At 48.6% G+C, this 22,150-nt stretch overlaps 1 protein-coding gene across 11 annotated transcripts in view; it reads right to left on the bottom strand.

The window, feature by feature from the left end:
- The window catches only part of PPFIBP1 (PPFIA binding protein 1), a 102,648-nt gene extending 80,713 nt beyond the window's left edge, over positions 1–21,935 (bottom strand). For all 11 annotated transcript variants that reach the window (XM_048300524.1, XM_048300528.1, XM_048300527.1 and 8 more), the window contains exon 1: positions 21,844–21,935. The gene's annotated coding sequence lies outside the window, so the exon portion shown is untranslated. The remainder of the gene's footprint in view (positions 1–21,843) is intronic.
- Between the last annotated feature and the right edge of the window lie 215 nt (positions 21,936–22,150).

Below are 22,150 nucleotides of genomic sequence, written 5' to 3'. Positions count from 1 at the left end.
CTGCAGTGTGTCAGGAGCAAGGTGGTGAGGTTTATGGAAAAGAGCTTTTCAACACTGCACCTGGGAACAAGAAGACACAGCCTGGGCATAAAAGTAAAGTTACCCCACAAAAACAATAAGCCTTAAATCACAATGAATTTCAACCAACAAAATTCATTGTACCACATCCCGAAACAGAGTCAGGTGGGGATATCAAGACCAGGCTGGATGGGGCTCTGAGCAAGCTGGGATAGTGAGAGGTGTCCCTGCCCACAACAGGGTGTTGGAACTGGATGGGCTTTGAGGTCTCTTCCAACCCAAACCAGTCTGTGATTGTATATCTGACCCCAGAAGGCAGCATCTTCACCTATGAGCTTTCCACTCAACTTAGTCCAATAAACTCTCCTACTTCACCCACCCAGTTTTCCCTCTCATGGAAGAACAAGCCCCAGCCACCATAGCAGCCAGGCAGAAACCAGCTCAGTGAGAGCCACTTTCATATTTCACATGAAATATGGATAAATAAATATTTCATACTTAACTGGTTGGTTTGTTTTGTGGAAGAGCAGTTGGTTTTGTTTTTTTTTTAAGGAAAGAGGCAAACTTTGTTTAGACTCCAAAATGAAAGGTCAGGCATGAAAGAACTATTTAGAAGATGCTGAGGGTCAACAAGTGCACCATTAAGTATTTGTTGTGTTATATCTTCATTTAGAAATCACCTAATAACCATCTTTCCCACAGGGAAGAGCTAATATTAGAAGCAGGATACATCCCAAACAAGGATGTTTCTATTAAACATCCTACAAACAGATGTTCCTAGAATCCAATAATTCAGCCAAACAGATTTTTAACTCCTGTGTAAAATTTGGGAGACAGCAAAAAAGACTTCAATATCACTTAAATTAATTATTTCCCACCAGGGAAACTGGGGAAGGGACCATCTTCAGGAGAGGTAGTGAAGCACAGGGAGATCCATCCCCTGTGCAGAAGGGCTGGGCGAAACCTAAGCCTCTCACTGGAAGGCTGCAGGGTCTGTCCCTTTGAGCTGTACCCAGGAGCATGTGCTGCTGTCCCATGGAGGGGATGGTGGAAGCAATGGAGATGGGAGAAGGTCTTTCCAAGAGGTCTTTTCAGGGAAAGTCACCACCATATCTCTCACCTCCTGCAATCCAAACCCACCCTCATTACTGTACAGTCATTTAGTCTGTCAGAGACCCCTCCACACACAACATGAGAGACTGATTCAATGATGGGGCTTCTGTCTCAGCTCCTTTTATCCTGAAATTTCCTCTAAGAATCCTATAAAATTATGGGGGGAGAAAACAGCATTCTGTACCTGACCAAATAATAAAACACAGCTCCTGCTCTATCTAGAGGGCAAGTCATCACTTGCAAAAATTTTGATTTCTATGAAAGCCCCTAGCTGCTGAGCTGCAACACAACCTTCACTTCCCACACATTCCTTGTTTACCATCCTTAGGTACCTAGCATCTTTCTAACCCAGCAAAGACAAGGTCTAGGAGACACTGAACTGGCATCCTCTTCTAAATCTGGGGCTCTGCAGGTCAAGACGAGTGTAAGAGAGGACTACATCAATGCAGTGCTCTACAGAGGGTGGTCTAGATGAACCAGGAGAACACAAGAAATGACGTGCAGGGAAGAGAAGGACAAACTGGGAAGACCTGTACGAGCTGTGTGTGCAGCACTGCACAGCTTGCCATGTGGAGATGCCTGCTAGCTCTCTTCTGCAGAGAAGACATCTCAAGCACAGGGCTCCCAACATGCAACACACCACATTCTTTTTTAATTCAGGATTTCCCCCTGCTCTTCATGCAAGCTGAGGACCTGCAGGCTGAGAGATCATCTGCAAGATGGAATTACTAAAAGAGCTTCCCGCAGGTCCTCATTAAACCCCAGTAATCCTCACAGCCATGACAGCAATGCAGCTGGTGATAATGCATTTCCCCTTTCTGCTTGCATCACTGATTATTACTCATTAGGGCACTTATAATCCTTATATAGAGTTCGTTTATGTAGCCTAATTTGCTAAGAAGTAATCACTCTCTTCCTCCTCCGGTAATACAAAAGAGGGCTGTAAAGTGATTTCATTTGCTGTTTATTCCAAGGCTCTCCTTCCCAGAAGTTTCTTTCAGATGTTCAGTCTGAAGCCAGATACATTTGATCATTAGAAAATGTCTGAGACAAGCCCTACGTTTCACCCAGTTTTGTGTGGAAAAGATGAGTAATTTAGGAAGCTTTACATCTCCGAGTTTACTTCGAGTTGCTTGCCAAAAGAAATCCATGAACTTCTTCCTTAAAAAAAAACAACCACCACTGCAGCACTGAAGAATTCAACTCTCCACGCAGAGCAGGGTAAATGGAGTCTACCTAACGCTCAGAAGGAGCTGTACCCGTGCAGAATGAGCACAGGACAGGAGAGCAGGACAGATACCTGCACCACATGCAGCACGAGAGCGATGCACTTGTGTGTCTGCCCAGAGCTGTGGCTCCGGAATTACTGTCTGGTGATCACACTACAGCAGGGTCTGGCTTCGGGTTCAGGGCTCTGCTGCCAACCCATTTGGGGGCTCCAGCACATCTCTTCACCTCGTTGTTCCAGGCTTCCCTCAGAGAAAGCAACAAAAGACAGTCTAAACCCAGAGCTGGTTTTCTGTGCTTAGACTCCAGTCCTGTGCGTGCAATCCAGACTTTAAAGGCCCATCTCACTATAGCTTTTCCAACAGTTTTGGGACAATAAATATGCTGGATGCTGAAAAGGTCACTGCTGAAATAATCACTGTCTTGCACTGACTACCACTCCTTACACATTAGCTGAAAACAGGGAATACAGATTTATATCCAGCCTTCCCTGTAATCCAAGAGTGTTCACGACAGATTATTTTGCTTCTGGATGAGTCCTTGCTGAGCCCTCAAAATTTCCGTAAACACTCACCAAGGAAGAGAAAATGAATGATTGGATTGCAGCACCTCATGACACACAAACCTCAAAGCTTTAGCTGCTTAAAACCACCCACACCGAGCAAAGGAACAGGCTGTAGTTACAAACTCCAAACAGCAAAAATAGTACTACTCAAGACAAAAGGGAGAAAATGGTTTTCTAAGAGTAGAACAATTCAGGCAGTTGGTATTTGCAAAAGCCTCCTTCTACATACCTCTATGCTTCTGTTTCCAAACAGTCTTTCCATACTGCAACGAATTTTGTGTAATTACTAGCTAGGTACTGAGAAACTTAATTGTACTGTATTAACAACTGAGGTTTTGACTTCCTATCCAAGGGCTCTACTACTTTTAATTAAACTTGTACGTTGTAACCTTGTTAAGCCTATGCAAATCCAACACTGTGAAGTTGGCTCTAATAAATCCAGAGGTAATACTGGAGCCTCCATACAAGGATCCTGAAACAGAGTTTAAAATAAGCTTTGTTAGTACAGATATAACCAAACAAACACACCAGAGTGCAGGATATGGTTTTGAAGGCTGAACTTTGCACAATCCATCCTCAGTATGTTTTCAAAGGGTCAATGAGCCACTACAAGTCTCCTCAACTCCTTGTTTAAGCTGAACAACAAAGTTTTCCATCAGATTTGCAGCAGATTTGAGGACTGCAGCTGATTTCCCACATGGCAGCCATGCAAACCCCAGGACCCAAGTGAGGTAAGACCCAACAGCACTGTAAAGTCAGGGAGGGAAGAGAGCATTGAACAAGATAAGCAGGGGAGTCTGCTAACCCAGGCCAACACCGACCATTCTCTCTGTCTGAGCATAAAGGAACCAGGTTTGATTCAAAGGGCACTTTTTACAAAGTTAGAGCACTGACTTCATGGAGGACCACCTAAATATCCATTTCCTCGAGCCAAGGCTGGATTAGTCCCAGAAAGCCAAGTTCTGATGCTCACACTTGCATGTCATGAAAGCAGAGGGAGAAGGTGCCAGGGCAGGGCTAAACCAATTTTTAATATTTTCCAAGTCCTTTCATGTCAGTCACAGATCCTTTATAGTCAGCGTTGTGAAGATGCAGTCTAGTCCCAAACCCTGAGGGAGAATGATCCAGACATGTGTGTGCCCACTGATTCAGCAGCTGGAGCTCTCTGCTCCCCCAAACAGCTGCAATTATCCCCAAGATGATGTGAAGGGGCAGGGTGGGATGGGAAAAGGAAGCAAGGTGGCTGTTTGGCTATCTGAGAGCCCTCCCTGAGGATGCTGCCCTTAACCTGGGCTGCAGGGAGAGATTCTCCCCATGGCATGGCATCCATGCTCCAGAGTGCCTGGCCAGGGGGAGGAAGGGCTGTGCTGCAGGCAGGCACATCTGGCAGGCAGCTCCCATGGGCAGCCACTAGCTCCAGTAGGGTGATATTGCTCTGGGACAGATGGGGCAGCAGGGAACTCTGCTGCAAGCCCTCACCAGTCATCCCCTCCACCTTTGCTGCATCTAAATTTGATGGAACTGATCATTTGGGTGCGTACAGACGTCAAAGCAAACTTAAAGCCCCACATTGCATTACATCTGCAATGGTTAAGAACCCATTTTGGCAAAGCATGGGGCTTTCTGGAAGGCAGAGCCAGGAAAACAACAAGTAAATGCCTATATGATTGTTCCCACTGATCCTTCTCAGTAGTCATTTCATTACATCACTATTTTCCTAACTAATAAAGATCAAACCGTAATTTTTGTTATTTAAGATTTATAGTTTCTCTTAAATGAAAGGTATTCTTATGCCAGGAAGAGGCAAAAAGGAGATTTATTTGCCCTACAGATACCACGGCAAACTTAGTTCAGAATTAAAAAAAAACAAGGAAATCATTATTTCCCCAGCCTCCTTAAAAAGGGACAGAACAGTGAACAAGAAGCCAAGATTATTAGCAGCCAGAAGAAGGAAAAAAAAACCCAAACCAAACCAAATTGAAGAAAAAGAGCAATAAGAGCCTTTGTTCCCAGGAAATCCTTTTAAAGAATTGAGGAGACTCCAAGCAATGCAGCTGTACTTCCTGTGACCTGCAGCGTTCCATTTGGGAACACAAGGAGGGTCACGGCCTGGGGACAGCTCGGTACAGCCACGCTGCACACACAGAGCGCCCAGCACGGGAACACCTCACACCAGCTGAGACATGCTGGGCTGCAGGGGCAGGGAACTGCACAGCTTTGGAGCTGGCCTGCAAAGGGGACCCGCTCAAGTCACACATGGCAGCAGGATTCTCTCAGGACTCAGAGCTGGGGTTGCTCACCCTGCAGAAAAGAAGGCTCCAGGGAGACCTTATAGCACCTTCATGGGCTATGAGAGAGCTGGAGAGGGACTTTTGACACAGGCATGTAGTGACAGGGCAAGGGAGAATGGCTTTAAACTGAAAGAGTATGGGGTTACACCAGAAATTAGGAAGAAATTGTTCCCTGGGAGGGTGGGGAGGCCCTGGCACAGGCTGCCCAGAGAAGCTGTGGCTGCCCCACCCCTGGAAGTGTCCAAGGCCAGGTTGGATGGGGCTTGGAACAACCTGGGATAGTGGAAGGTGTCCACTTGGCAGGAAGGTTGGAACTGGGGGATGTTTAAGGTCCCTTCTAACCCAGGCCATTCTAGGACTCCTTTAGAGCAGAGTCAGCAGCAACAGGAGACAGCAAAGCTCGCTAACAACACACAGTTAATAAAACACCACCTGGATACAACACACCAACCTCGCTCCCACGGTCAGGCAAGTTGGGTATTTGTAAGAGAAATATCACTAAGTGATAAATTCAGCCCACAATGAACCAGGCCACATTAGCAGGCTTCTTGCAAGGAAAAACATTTGGAAATGACACAATACACTTTATAAAGCACACACAGCCCCAGGAACATTGCTTGATGTATTATTGATAGGCAGAGCCACTTCTGAGGCGGCACAGACTTTGAACAGCACTGCAGCAGGAGGGGAGAGTACAAGCGAAGGGAACAACAGAACAGGAATGCTAAACTGCTGCAGGACTTAGATAAACAGACCAATTACCCGAGAGTTTGTCCACACTGAGGAATTAACTCAAGCACTGTCCCTGACTTGCCCTCCCATCTACATCTTGAATTAGAGCACAGCGCTTAACTTTAGTTGGCAGGAGACACAGGCAAATATTTGATTAAGCACATTTAAGCAGTGCCTAAGCACTGCTGCAGGCAGGCAACACTCAGGGACCCCAAAGCCCTCCAAGTATTCCCCACTATTTTCAACACAACTCCATCATACCCTGTGGACAAACTCAGAAAGCAACACAACATACGTACACGTATTTATATATATTTGTTTTAAAAGTTTAGTGCTATATATAATTACAGCAGAACTTTCAAACCCCTTGGCATCCTTAAAAGCACAGTTACTGCTATCCAGAGCAGCATCCTTCCTTCAAAGGATGCCCAAGATCGCTCATGTTTGATTCATTTGAGAGGGACACACAGCTGGAACATGTCTCCTCTGCCCCGCACCACTGGAAGAGTGGCAAGACAATCATTAAGCATTTTGGGCACACAAGCCCTTCACTGCTAGCAGGAGTCAAGTTCAATATATGTGGACGAGATCACTCGAGCTTAACTCAGTTCTGAAGGACATCAGCATGAAAAAAATGGGAGGAGAGGCTGCTGGTCCCTGAGGAACAGGAGGGGGAGGCAACAGTTATGCTTGCTTATAACAAGGAGGCATTTCACCCCAACTGAGATCCCTTGAGCTGGAACCCAGCCAGAAAGCCCAAATAATAGCCCTTCTGCTCACAAAACCACCCCTGAATCTTGATTGTTCACAAGCTGTCTGGAACACAGTTTTAAACTCATTTAAAATATAACGGGGGGGGAAATTTCCTGCTTCTCATCACTCAGAGAAGATATTAAACCAATGTTTTCTTCATTCCTGCTTTGCCTGGATTTCATTATTCATTTTCCAGCTTTCTTTAAAACTGACAAATTTTAAAGTATCAGGGGTTTTATGTATAATTTTTTACTTTGTCCCTGCACAGGATGCCATTGGAAGTACGCAATATTTAAGCATTGCATATGCACAGATATGAAATTTTTGCTTTTACCTTGATTGAGCATTTGTTTTGTTTCTTTAAATTACCCAGCTTGTGTCTTTTACAGGAAATTAAATTAACACAAAGTATCTTTTAATAATCATAAAAGCTTTCCAGCAATTCAATTTGCAAAATGACAGACCAGCATTCTGCATCACAGTAAGCAGTTTATCAAGCTGTTCTGACAGCAGATCTTGTTCAAAGCCTTGTCCAGAAATGTAACACTACCTCCTACTATTCCAGGCGTGCAGTCAATGACAGAAAACAGTTATGAGACACAGCCAAGCACATGCTCTCTCTTCACAGCATTAAAATCTGGAAGTCTCTCTCCCAGCTACAACCCAACTGAGCTGCAGCCAGGATCAGCTCTGTGAAGACACGCTAATACGGACCTGCTTCATTCTGTTTCCCTGAAAATGAAGCCAGCTCTGCACTGCCAGAGGCCCCAGCCTCGCGTAGGAGGGAGCCTGGCGGTTCCACTCCCAAAACCTGCACGAGGTCTTGGCAGGGACTCCTCAGCACAGGTCAGCTCACAGGATACACACACAAGAGGAAGAGATGCAGGGAAAGACAGCATCAAGGTATGGAAAGGACTCGAAACCACAAAGTAGCTCAGGGACAAAGGGTACTATGTGTGTGTGAGGAATTGCCCCTACCAACCCCATAAAACATGGCCAGGGCCAGCAGCCCAAGCCACAGGAAAGGCCTTGCTGTGACACACCGACCTCTTCACATGCCACTTGACTGGAAGTGCCTTCCCAAAAAGTGTTGCTCCTGCTCTGACAGGAGTTCTGTCTGCCCTCATACAGCACAAGGGCTTCAGGAAGCCAGACAAAAGCCCTGATAGCAGGGAAGCAGTGAAAACAAGGAAGGCAACTTATCCCAGCCTCAAAGGGAATGAGTGGTGAAGCTAAGAGCTCAGTCTGGCCTCGTCCACACAGCAGCAGCTCCAGCATGAGCATTAACTGGCTTTTCTGCAAACGCTGAGACATGGAGCATATTCCAAACAAATATTCCTTAGGGGAGAAAAAAAAACAAAGATGCATCAAGTGAGACTTATGGACAAATACTTTCACTCCCGGGTTCATGAGTTTTAGCCTATTTTTAGTAAGCTGCCTTTGCAGATGCCAAAAGAACATCTCTCCCCCTCTGTACATACACAGCTGGACATGAATCCCCACAGCCTGGCCAGCAGCATCTGCATTCAGCTTCACAGATGTGAATTACAATAGGAAGTCTTGAGGAGGGGAAGCCTCTTCTCTGGAATTCCAAACACATGTAGTTAACATGGTCCAAGCGCCAAGCATACAGCCCATGGGAAGGAGGGACCCATGAGCGCAGAGTTAGAAAGTTCCTTCCTTGCCACCAGCAGTATCCCCTCGATCCTTTATTACTAAGCAGTGTTAAAAAAGATCAATATGCATGGCTTAAAGACTGAAATACAGAATAGCTCCTTTTCTCCAGGCTCCATTTGCACACAGGAGCACAGCTAGGAATCAGTGTCCCACTCAGAAGCTGCCTCTCCTTGGCCATCACAGCTCTGCAGAAAGGCTGCAGGTCTGTTTACAGCCACCAGACCAACACAAGCTCCATGTGGGCAGGAGAGACAGCTCCTTCCCTTGGAGAAGCACTGCTGCATTCCTGGGCTGGCCTGCAGTTTCAGACTCCTCGGCAGCATCCAGCCCCCCCCACTCCCAGCCCTACAAGAAGCAGGTGGCATTGCAAACCTTCCAGAGCAGCACAGTTCAAGGCCAGAATGAACTCATCTGCAAAATTACACTGCTCCAGCTCTTGCCTCCACTGCTCCCAGCACACCTTCCTGAACATGCACATTTTTGTACACTTTTTGCTCCTGGAGAAGCCTAAAAACCTCATTGGGAGAAATCTGCCCACTCCAAAAACATGAACCAGCAAAGCCCCATGCTTCTGGGAGCTGTCTCTGACTCCATCCAGGGAAAACCATTCCAGCCTACAATGGCTCCTTAATGCCACCACTGCTGGGAAGCCCAATACACCCTCACCACAGTGCTTGGAAAAGGAGGCAACAGCCAGAGCCAGTCCCAGCAACGCACTTTCCCACTGTCCTGGGGAATGCCAAGCTTCCTGCTGAGAGTCTGGCCATCAACCAACCTCCAGCACTTCCTGAGCCTGACCAGAGGCTCTGCAACAAGAACAGTGCTCTCACCCACCCCCTGGAAAGCTGCCCTGACCAGACTGTTCTCCCCTGCCTTCCACATCCCTGCCACATGCTCCACTGCTCTGGAGCACCACGAGGAAGCTGGCATACACACTGGCATGCAAAATCCCACCAGGTAGGCAAAGCAGCTCCAGTTTGGCCCACACCAGCAGGACACACAACCTGACCTCTCCCTCCTCCACAGGGAGGAGTGTGCAGGTCCGCAGATTCACCCTGAGCAGCCCCATGGGTTTTTAGTTACTTTAGTTCATCTCCAGTACTCCTCTGCCTCCCTATACCCACAGTCCTCTCCCAGAAATCTGCCTCATTTCCCACAAACGCCTACACGGCGAGCTTGGCGTACTGGCTTGTCTCAAAACCTCATCAGGCCCCAAACAGGGACGGCCAACTTTTAGAGGAGGATTCACGTTTCATTTTTCATAGTCTCAAAGCTATGCAACATGTTGAGTCTGTGCTGTAACCTCCTGTTTATCAGGGAACGACTAACAGTTTAATTTGGATTAATTTCACGTATGGCTTCTATCAGACCCGGCAGAACCTCTGGCTGCCCTCACGCTTCTGTATAAACATCAACAAAATCCAGGCATGAGGATCTAGATACCGGAGGAAAATGTCTGCCTCAAAACTTTGCAGCACAGGCAAGACAGGAAGGATTGAAGGAAGGACACTGCAAATTACAGCACTCTGAATTTCCCTGTGTGCCCATGGGAGGGTAGGGACACGCACTGGGAGGATGGACCCCATGGCAGGTGGCACTGCCAACTCCAAAAGCCAGCAGGGTCCCCTGCTCTGCAGCAGCTCAGGTTGCGCTCTCACCACCCAACAAGCCCAGCCCAGACCCTCTACGTTCCCTGGGGGACCTGTTTCCTTGCCCCTCACTTCCACGCCCAAGGACTTCAGCAGCAGAGACCCCACCGCCCTTTCAGTACCAGGGTGTCCTCCTCCCTTCCCAACCATGACCCTAACAGCTTGCCCCAACAAAAAGGACATGAGCAAAGGCATCTCCATTTAGACCATCACTAGGTCTCCATCCCCAACAACCTCTCTCTTCCAAAACCACATGGCAGGTCAAACAACGCCAAGTGGAACTCTCACTAGAAGCAGAAGTGGTACTTTCATTGGGTCTAGCAGGTATTTTATGGACAGCACTCTTACTTCTCACTCTGCTTACAGCAAATAACACCTCTCCCACAAAGGGCTCCAAGTCTTAGGGCAAAGAGAGAACAAAGTAAGGCTCAGAGGGAATGTGGTTCCTTCCCCATTCCTTCCTTTTAACACAAACAGAGACAGACGCCCTGTTTTGCTCCTAAATGCACACTCTGCAGGAACTACATGAACACAGCTGGATCTGAGGAACGGAAATGTTGTTCCTCACCATGTGCAACAGTAAAGCCAGGCCTAATTACCACAGCCATAGGAAAATTATATGGAACATTTTTAGTAAGAAGAGAAATTAACTGCAATATCACAGCCAAATTCCAATTTATCATCAGCAGTCCAGCTGGATACACTGTCCTAAACAAGTGGGAAGCCGATCCCAAACTACTGCCACGTGTGCTGTAGCTTCCTTACCCTTTTTAGTCATAGAATGAGCTGAGTAGGAAGGGACCCACAAGGACCATTAAAGTCCAATTCCTGGCCTGCACAGGACAGCCCCAAGAATCCTCCCCACACCTGAGCTTGTTGTCCAAATGCTCCTGGAGCTCTGGCAGCCTTGGGGCTGTCACCGTTCCTTGGAGAGCCTGTTCAGTGCCTCTGGGGGAAGAACCTTTTCCCGATATCCAGCCTAACCCTCCCCTGACACAGCTCCAGCCGTTCCCTCAGGTCCTGTCCCTGGTCACACAGAGCAGAGATCAGGGCCTGCCCCTCCTCTTCCCCAGGTGAGGAAGCTGCAGAACTGCTGTGAGCTCTGACCTCAGTCTCCTCCTCTCCAGCTGAACAGACCCAGTGCCCTCAGCTGCTCCTCGTGTGGCTTCCCCTCCAGGCCCTTCACCATCTTCATGTCTCTCCTTTGGACATTCTCTGAGAGCTTTACATCCTTCTTACATTGCAGCTCTCAAAACTGCAGAGTCCTTCCCCTCTGAAAGAGGCATGGAGATACACCAGCGTATCAAGGCAAGCCCCTACAGAAACATCCCCTTGTTACAACTCCTTCTGCATTTCCAGGTGGCCCACAGTCAGCTCAGCCCTGCCTAAACAGGGCCCAACTCTGCTGCCTGTTTTTCTGCTGCCATGCTACAGAGTGAAGCATGCATACACACCAAGCACAACACCTGTGTTCTGACAGCTGCATTTCCACACCAGCACCAGGTTCCACCAGGAGCAAAATGACTTCCTAGGACAGCACAAGACAGTGTCAAACAGCTTCTCTGCACAGAAACGCAACAGGGAGAGACATTTGTTGCAAGAAAGCCAAACACACAGCAATTACAGTTTTTGTTCATCATCTCTCTGTGGTATTTTCACTGGTGAATGAATAAAATATCATTTACAGCAAAAGCGAGATTTCCAGTTGGAGGTTATTTACTTTCACCTCAATCACAGCAGCCCTGGCAAGCTAGATGATGCACAAGCCAAGCAGCAAGTGCTCGCATGCTGGGAACTGTTCAAACAGGAATAATTCAATCTTTTTGTAGTCTCACCCTGGCTAATTTGCCACAAGCTGTCTCTTTTCAGATGCTACATGAAACACAAGAAAAAAACCAAGCTGGATTAAGCTGGTCCGTTTACAATCAGTTCATCTACTGAGAGTTCAGGTCAGTTCGTTTTCTCTGTAAAACAAATTCCTGTTTTCAGCTTTACAGGGTTTAAGGAACAAAAATTTATTGCAGTAACCAAACATTGCTCACCGGACAAGCGTGCAGCGATTACTTAACTAATGCAAACGATTTTCAGTCTGCGTGCAAGGAATGCATGGGATAATTCCAGGGCACTCTCTTCCACCGGCATTTTACAAGTACTTCTTAGGTAGCTATGGAGATGTTACAGCCTTTTTCATTTTGCTGTCATAACTAGACAGCTATTGATTTCTTTGCAAAATTCCTTGAAAGAGTGGGGAAGGGAGGGGGAGTTTCAAGCACCGTGAGGTCTGAGAGCAACAAGCTGAAGAAAATGGGAACAGATTTCAGATGGAGAGTCAGCACGGAGGCTCCTTGCAAAAGATAGCCTTGAACCTGGTCCTGCTTTGGTACTTCTGCAAGAAAGAAGGTAAACATACACACATGTAACAGGGATTGTCTTCCAACAAGCTCCAAAAGGAAAAACATTTCCAGCTCCCACTGCCATCACCCTGCACAAAAGGAGGCCCTCCCCAAGGCCAGGCTGTGGTTTTGCTCCAACACTCTCTCTGGAGGCATGGTAGGACTCTGTCCTCGCAGTCATGCTGGGCTGCAAGATGTTTCCCTCTCCCTCTAAGCAGGTTACATGAAGTCTCATCCCGGACAGGCCTTGCAGGTAATCAGTGCCTCCTCTGCACCCCCACCAGGCATTACAGCTTTGTGATGGACAACTCTGCATTTCACTCTCCTTCCAACAATAGCCCAAGAGCTTGCTGTGAGCTCAGCACTGCTGGTCCTCAGCAGCTGATTCTGCCAAAAACGATGCTGAGAGAAATGCCTTTCACCTTATTGACCCTTTAAGATAAATCATTCCTGCATATGCAGATTTAAGACCGATCACCACGACAAGAGAGTCTGAAACATGAGATACCGACCTGGAAAACTCTGTGTCACACAGATAAGGACATACAAATGATCATGGATTTAGGCCTCATTCAGAAACTCCCTTGGTAATGAGAACAACAGACAGGCTCTGAACAGATACTTCCCTTTGGATAAAACAGAAAGGAAAGCCTGTTCAACCAAAACATTTTTCTTAAATTCACCTTAGACCCAGTCACAACAATGGAGCCAGAACCCACAGAATTATCTCTACCACAAACTGCAGGAAGTTTACCGGCACCACCCTGAAAGCAAATCTCAATCTTCTCATCTCCATGCTGTGTTTACAGCCTCATGACTGCTCACCAAAAGGACACTCTCAAGGTCTACTGCAAATGGAAAGTGAGTGAGATGTTGCTGCTGCAGAACAAATCCGTGTCTGTTCTGTCCACCTAATGTCCATCCAGATATGCAGCCACATCTTCAATGCTGCTATTTTAACCTGTGGGAAGGCTTGAAAGGGGAGAATAATTAATCATCCTCTAAGCTCCCCAAGAAACTGGCTGAGGACAGGCAATGCCATGGGGCAGCCCCTGGACTCGCCCCATCTCGCAGCCAGGTGCTCCCAGATGTTTCCACCACCCCAACACTGCCAGCAGCATCCCAGCTTTAGAGCAGTACCACAAATCAGGCTGCACTACCCACCAGCTGCCAGAGGCAAGCCATGAGATTGCAGTGTCACAGGGGCACAGGCCAGACTCAGCTACTGCTGCTGGATGGCTACATGCCACAACAGGGGACTGGGGAGGGAAGGGGGCACATCTGCACCCCAAACCCAGCAGCAGTCCTCCCACTCACCCAGAGCAGGGCACACGCCTCCCTGGGACCCCTCACCAAGAAGGGAGGCAGGGCATGGTGCAACTCCCCCACAGCATCCAAATTCCTGCTGCACATCCTAAAAATATTCCAGAAAATACAGTTCTGCTCAGCACCACCAGAGATTGCAGTGGCCCTGCCCAGCACAGGAGGTCCAACACCAGCTCCACCACGAGTGTGGAAACCTCTGAGAAGATGCTTTTGGTTAGGACCTGCTAGTTACATGTTTCACATCCAAGAGAAGGTGTACACCAAGGTAAGCCACTATATGCTTCTTCTGGAAGAGAACAAACAATAAACCAAATAAAAAATCGTGTGATATAGAAAAAAAAAATTCAACCTTTCTTTATAAAAATACAAAAACAAATTCTTAGAGCCAATTTAAGCTTAGGCAAGCAAGAAATATAAATATGCATTTCTGAACTTTCCTCTGTGATGTTTCCTTTACAAACGTAACAAATTAAAAGTGCTGTCACAAATTAAACGAGCTTTGGTTAAGTGGAGGGGAAAAAAATGCTGATGGCTCTGAGATCCAACTGACAAGCCTTTTCAAGTCTGCTCTGATGCAAAACCAACTTCCCAGGGATTTAAATTAAGAGTAAAGAAATATTTTCCTTGGCTTAATCCTGGTTTGGAAGCAGGACAGAGGATACTACAACAAAGCCAGCACCTGAACCCACCAGGAGCCATCCAGCTGCCACAAGTCTTTCCTGGAGATTAGCTGCTCAACACACCCACCTCTTCCTCAGCAAGACCCCTGCTCCACTGTGCCAACAGCTGTGGGCAGGAATGGGGAACACTCAGCACATCCTCCCCTCACTCTCTGTAGGCCACCAACCCAATGACACTGCCTGTGATGCACACCCAGGTCCAGGAGAACAGACATTTCAACTTGGATCTTGAGGAAAGCCACCAGGGACGGCTACTTCAGCCTCCAGCTGCAATGTGGAGGTTCCCCTCGCAGCACAGAGGTCCCCAGGGTGTAGATCACACAAAGTATTTGTCAGCTGTGGGATGGAGCACCTTGCTTTTCCTGGGGAGGATGAAATTTCTGTCTGGTTCTTCCAAAGGGAGCTCTGGGTACCATCCTTCCCCAACCATTTAACAAAGTCTACCAGAAATGCTTCCAGTGCACAAGAAGAGCGAAAAGGTTGAGCATCATGGCCATCAAACCACCACCTCCCACGTGTTTTCCAGTTTGGAATGCAGGTTCCAGCACCAGGAATGTTCCCTGATCCCACATAGCCACAGCCTCACCCACAACTCAGCCCCTGCCTGCCCCTGCATCCTGCACACAGCAGCTCTCAGAGACAGCACACTCCCCCCCCCCGAGGCTGGGGATGGACAAAGACGAATCCATCCTACTTTTAGCACAAGTCTAAAACCTAAACCAGGAGAGTAGAGGAGATGCTTCAAAGCCACAAGAGAACGTTCCAAAATCATGCAAAACACAACTGCACAGCTGACATCTATGAATACCCGCTCATGCTGAGAAGATCCCAAGGCATTTGCTCCCTTTCCCTGTCTCCACAGCACTCCTTCTATAGGAGTAGTCCACCTGATCCAAGCCTAACAGAGAACAGACTCTGCCAGTCTCCATACGGCCAGAGGGGTTTCTACCAACCCATGGCAAGTGTGTAAGAACACAGCAAAGCTGTACAGAACCCAGGATCACAAGGACTACAACCATGTGAGATCATAACTATTTTCAGAAACACACCAACAGCTCAGGGTGTTTTCACAAAAAAGATACTCTTCTCACCTGCTCTTCAAGACAGACATTAATTAGCAGCATTACACTTTGCAGAACCTTAATTTGATCCTACAGACATCTTCACATGCCAACCTCACGACACCCAAAAACATGAAGGCCAGCCTTCAAATGGGCTGTGGGTTCTTCTCCCCATCCCTCACACTCTGCAAGACCTGGGCTAGTCTAAGTAGCTAATTTCCTTCAACAGTGCTCAGACCTTTCTCATGTTTCGCAAGGGCTGTATTTCTGTCAAAACTTCTTATGCAGCTGTAGCTAGTGAGTACAAACACTTTAGAGAGAAAATATCAAGCCAAGATTCAGTAAAACAGCCTTTCTGGATAACTATGGACTCTTTGAACAGACTCAGTCCAGCAACCACAAAGCTGGGAGAGAACCAGACCCCCATGGCCACACCTGCTAACAGAAGATGGGCAGCTGTGTGCACAGCTGTCACAGCACCAAGGAAAGGAACTACCCTTCCTTGTCCTCAAAACACATCCTGGTGCTGATTGGGTAAATGCATATGTGTTCTTGTTTCTGTCCTCCATAACAGAGCACCACAAGGGAAGATTTGAGAATGAGGAGGTTGGGGGGTTGTTTGTTTGGCAGTTTGTTTGCTTTCACAGTTATTTTTCTGTTACCAACTACGAATTGTGTGTGTTGTACATCCCTTTGCAACCATTGCAGTGCCTGTGAACTATCTGGGGTTATATTCTACACTGACATATAAAACATACCCTGTTTTACCCTATGTTTTTGCTTCAGAGCTGATCAGTCTGAGACAAGGCAGGGAAGACCAGACCATTATCATTTCCTCTTATTTTGATGTGTCTGTAACGGAGCAAGAAAGTAAAGCTATTCTCCCAAATCCATCACATTTGGAGCCGTGAGAACTGTTGGATTTAAAAGATGCTGATTCATGCTAGTGGTTATCAGATTTTTCCCATCTGTGACACAATTTGACAGCTGTCTGGCAGCAAAGAGAGTCTCCACTTTGGAGTTCAGATGCTGCAACAGCCGGCTCAAGTCTCAGCCTTCAGTTCTCCCCTCATATTTAGGGAAAAAGCCTATAAAGAAAAATGCAAGTGCAAACTAACTTTTGGATCAGCATACCTGACCTTGGAGCCTTTTATGCACAGGTACCATTTGGCAAGGGGATTTTATTCATGCAAGAGTTACAACACTGTGCCTACTGGAACAGGGATTACCATCAAAATGTATGCAGAGGGCTGCTTAAAGTCACTGGTTTTGTTATTTTTATCTCCCCTCAAACACCACAAGCCAGAAAGTGCTGAAGTGGCCTCTGGTCCTGTTCCTTAACACAACTTGCTCTGCTTAATGATGCAGAGCCACAGAAAGGAACAGAAGCATCTTCACCTTACCACAAACAATTCCTCCCAGCCAGCACCTCTAGTGAGGAGCACTCTCCCAAAGTATCAGCTCTGTCAGCACAAAGGGACCAAGCACTCCATGGCAAGAGCTCACAGGACTCACAGCCAGCAGATATGTTGGTTTGGCAAGGCTGGACTACACAGCCCAACCTCTCCCAAGTTCTCCACCTGCTTCCCCCATTGCATCGCTCAAGGCTAGGGCAGAGTGTCTGGAAAGTGCCCAGCAGAAAAGGACCTGGAGGTGCTGATCAACAGCAGCTGAACATGAGCCAACACCTGCTCAGGTGGACAAGAAGGTCAATGGCTCCTGGGCTGGGTCAGCAACAGTGTGGCCAGCAGGACCAGGGCAGTGGCTGTCCCCCTGTCATGGGCACTGGTGAGGCCTCACCCCAAGTGCTGTGTCCTGTTCTGGGCCTGTCACTGCAAGATGGACACTGAGGGGCTGGAGTGAGTCTGGGGAAGGGAACGGAGCTGGGGAAGGGGCTGGAGCAGCAAGTGGCTGAGGGAACTAGGGGGGCTCAGCCAGGAGAAAAGAAGGCTCAGACGGGACCTTCTGGCTCTGCCCAACTCCCTGACAGGAGGGGGCAGCCAGGGGAACTCAGGCCCTGCTCCCAGGGAACAAGGGACAGGAGGAGAGGGAACGGCCTGGAGTTGTGCCAGGGGAAGGTCAGGTTGGACATCAGGAGGAATTTCTTCATGGAAAAGGTGGTCAGGCCTTGGCAGGGGCTGCCCAGGGAGGTTTGGAGCCCCCATCCCTGGAGGTGTCCAAGGAAGGCCTGGATGTGGCACTCAGTGCTCTGGGCTGGTTGTCAAGGTGGGGATTGGTCAAAGGTTGGGCTCATTGACCTTGGAGGACTTTTCCAACCTAACAGATGCTGTGATTCTATGATTAATGACAAACATGACCCAGGCAGGGGCAGGGAACAGAAAGGCTTTACCTACAATGGGCTGCAAAACCTGTGTCTAAATATAGTTCCACTGAGGAAAGAAATCAGATTTTAACACAATTGGTTTATCTTGGCCTTTTAACAGAACCAGAAGTATGGCCAATGGAAAAAGGAGAAAGCTTTAACCCAGCACACTTTCCTCGTGTACAGCAGAAGTCACAGAGGAACAAAGTGCTCTGGAAGCTAAAGGACACCAGGAAATTTTATGTGCCCATAGCAAGGGCAATACACAGCATGGGCAACCAACTGTGAATTCAATGTGATGACTGAATTATTAATGGAAAATTCCATCCTTTAAGCACAAATAAAGTACTATTTTGGCAGCAAACACTACTAGAAAAGTAACAAACAGCCACTGTCTTCAGTATGAGCTGAGCCAACACACAGGTCAAATTGTGAGAAAGAGGTGGGGGAATAAAAAGGAGAGAAAAGAAAAATGCATCATTCCCTACATCTCAAGGTATGTTCCCAGCTGAACACCCTCCCTAGGGAAGGGAGATCCAAAGCAAAGATCCCACCAGAAACCCACCGAGAGATGTCAGGATTTACCGTGATCTCCTGCTGAAGTTGCCTCAAATTGGAAACATACAACAAGTGCAGGTAACAAACCCACGGCAAGAGAAACACTGACCTCCAAGAGGACCAAGGTTTCATTCTGGATTAGATGCTGACTTTTCCAAACACAGGGCAAGAGATGTAATCTCTGGGGAATAGCATGGAGCCTTTTCTGTGTGATGCAAAGGTTAATGCTTGCAAACCAGACATCTCTGAGGAGCTGCCTGTGATTTCTGAAGCTGTCATTAAATGACCACTCTGTCTTCACTCAAGCCAGGGCAGGAGTTTATAGTAAATGCTAAATAAACATGTGGGCATAAACACCAGCAGTAAGCATGAGGCAAGGCAATGTAGTTCACCTCTGCTGGGCTGGATCCGAAAGCAAAGTCACTAATGGGATGACTAATGGGATGACTAATGGGATCTCACAATTACTAATGGGGGAAGGGGTTCACTATTCAGCCTAAGTACAGGAAGGTATTAAGTGGCTTTAGTTATGAAGGTATTAAGTGTTTTTATGTATCCTCAATGCACAGCTGTATGCACACGTTCCACACAAGAGGAGTGAACAACAAAACCTGCCTGAACCTTCCAATAAACCTGTTCCTTGCTTTTGTAAGTTTACAGATGTGGTTTGGCCAGGCAGAAATAAGTCAGATCATAATTGTACGCTTTAAAGCAGCCACATCACTTCAGTTTTGCTTTGAAGCCCTGACAGCAACCAAGGAAAGTATGAGAAGAAGCTGTCTCAGATATACCAACCTAACTTGTACATCACCATTCAGTAGCTGAGGCAGAAGTTACCAGCACCTCCTTAAGGGCATGCAAATTCAGCAGTGGGACAGGGGCTTTACTGACCACCCCTAACACCACAGGATGTTTTATCAGCCCCCTAAATCCTGCCTAATATTTGGGCTCCTACTTTCTCTGTTGAAAACTACTGCAAAACAACAGACTCCCCCATCAGAGGCACTTTGGGGTTTTTGCACTCCTTTTGAACCACCTCAGGAGCCAGGGATATGTTTTTGGACCATCTGTACCAGATTTAGGATCTGGCACCCTCTCTGTGCTCCCTCCACCTTCACAGAAAAACACATAATGCAAAGCACAACACAGAAAATCAGGCAGCTCCTCAAAGCAGTTGACAGCAACACTCCCTTGTGCTCAGTAAGCCAAAGGCCGGGTTTGATGCAATCGCACCACCGACAAGAAAGTGACTAAACCTTCGTTGGTTTCAAAGCTCTTCAGGGGAAGGATTTCCACTTCACTGAAAGTGTTCCTTTAAGTGGTGAAAGAAACATCAGAGAACCCCCACTCGGATGGATTAAAGAGACAAAACCTCCTGAAGGACACTGCACCCAGCACCTCATCACACACAGCACTGCCTGTCCTCAGGCCACCCTGACCCGGCCAGTGAGCAGTGACCAGACTTTGTCCTGCTCATCACCAGGGAGCAATGGGACCAGACAGGCCGGCAGCACCACCTGGGAACCTCAGTCTCCTGGGAATGGCTGTCATTTCAGGAATGTTAACAATTATCCTCGTGTTGCCACGGGTCACAGGTAAAGCCTCCCCATATACCTCCACAGATATCTTCACTGGCACCTCTCTCCTTCCTGCAAGGTGTGTCAGCACAGCCCAGAAAGGAAACAGGACTCACATCTAAGTAGGAAAAAAGATGATTTTCACCACGGTTCCCTGCCCCATGTGACATCCCTGATTTCAAGGCACTCCACCCTACATTTCAGGGACAAGCAGAAATGTTACTCACCGAGTTTCTTCCAGAGCCCGGATCTGCTGCAGACACATGTGCACAGGACAAACCAACTTAAACCTTCCTCAGCACAACTCTTACACCCAGATGCAGCAAATGGATGAAATCCCAGGGCTCAAAGCAAGACATGGGCTGCCGAAGAGGGAACTTGCTCCTCAGGGCCCCCTCACAGCCAGGCAAAGAGGTGGGGCTCCCGCTGCCTTTGGGGAGGAGAGAAACACCAACTTCACTCTCCTGGCATGGGAACATTGATCTTAATGTGTGAGCAACACAACAGCCACTGACAGTCACTGTCACTGCCAGGAGATGATCTCTCCAATACAGCTTTTCAAGAAGCTGTGCTAAATCCAAACTCCACTGGGTGAGTACTAAGCTGAAGTAGGGAGTGCCCTGGCTCTTTGTTTCTTACCGATGCGAAGAAGTTAAGAGGCCAAAATCTTTGCTGCACTTGAAACAGAGAGTTTAAGCAGATTTCTGCTTTCCTACTTTCCTGAATGCCTCTCAAACCAACCTGTCATGCTGCCTCACTGAGAGCACCAGTTTGACTGAAACCTCTACTTACATGCCTTCAGAAATGTAAATCCTCAGGATACAGCTGCTACCTTTAATAGAGGCAATAAATCCCAAGCTGACACACTGGGACATCTTCCTCTTCGAAGCTCCACGGTGTAATCACGGAGAATATTCCCACTCCGTGCCCCATTTCTGCTGTTTACTTTTTGGAATGCAGCGACACTTGTATTGCTCAATATGCTGCCAGTGCAATCCACACAGAGCCTACACGCGGTGCTGCTGTAGTGGCTGTGCTCGGGCCAGAATAAGGAGAGCCAGCAGAGTCTCTGAAGGCTCAGGCACAGCCAAGCCCCAGCCTGAAACTCTTCCTCTGTGTTCCTCACTCACACGAGGGAGCACACACGTGTTACACCACAGCCAAGCGTTTAATGCCAAAGCTTCCCTTCCCCCCAGAAACAGCCACGGAGGTGTAAAGCACCTTTTTACAGCTCCAGCTGCACCCCAGCCACGGTGTGAGCAAGCACAGCTATTCCAGCTTTTAGAAGTCGCGGCTCGAACAGAAACAGACCTCGAAAAAGTAATTACAGGATGTAAGAACCCCAGGCCTTAAATCAAACCACATTTGTCAGCTCCAGATAAAACCCATAACTGCAGTTTCACAGCATCAGTGCCTGAAGCGTCCTACTAGAGCCTGAAAAGATTAAACCGGAGACCGCCAACCTCTCCCCAAAACTTCCCGAAAAGTTATGTCGGGTCCAGTACAGAAACAAGGCACAGAAGATCGGGAGTGCCGAAAGCACTGCGAGGCGGCACGGGAACAGGGACACGCAGCGGGGAACACGGGCACGCAGGGGGGACAGAGGCTGGCGGGCTGGGACACGGCACGGGAACAAGGACACCAAGCGGGGACAAGAGGCTGGCGGGATGTGGCGGGGCAGGCTCCCCGCTGCCCCCGGCTCCGGGCACACGCGGCGCTCCCGTTCCCGGGCCCGGGCTCGGGGCGGCTCCCGGCCCCGCTGCCGGGGGGCCCCGGGCCATGGCGGCGGCAGAGGAGGAGCCGCCGGGGCAGGGCACGGCGGGGCTCATCCCGCCGGGACACGAAGTTGCCGCAGTCGGCTCCGAGCGGTCTCGGAGCGCGTCCCGGGAACTTGGCTTACCTGCGGCCGAACCGCGCAGAGCCCTCCCGGGGCGGCAGCGCCTCCGCCGGCTCCGGGCAGCCCCCGCCGCCGTCCCGCCCGCGCCGCTCCGCTCGGGGCCCGCCCCGCTCCGCCCCGGGACCGGCCCCGCTCCGCCCCGCCCCGCCCGCGGCCCCGGGACCGGCCCCGAGCCGCCGCTCTGCCCCGCCCGGCCGAGGCACCGCCCGCCGCCGCTGCCGGGGCTGGCCGTGGGGGAGCCGGCGTGGGTCTGCGAGCCCCCGAGTTCCCAGTGCCCCTCACGCGGAATCCCAGCATCGCTGAGGCTGGA

The sequence above is a fragment of the Corvus hawaiiensis genome, chromosome 4 (assembly GCF_020740725.1).
Source record: "Corvus hawaiiensis isolate bCorHaw1 chromosome 4, bCorHaw1.pri.cur, whole genome shotgun sequence".
NCBI lineage: Eukaryota > Metazoa > Chordata > Aves > Passeriformes > Corvidae > Corvus > Corvus hawaiiensis.
This window is presented reverse-complemented; position numbering and strand designations above follow the sequence as displayed.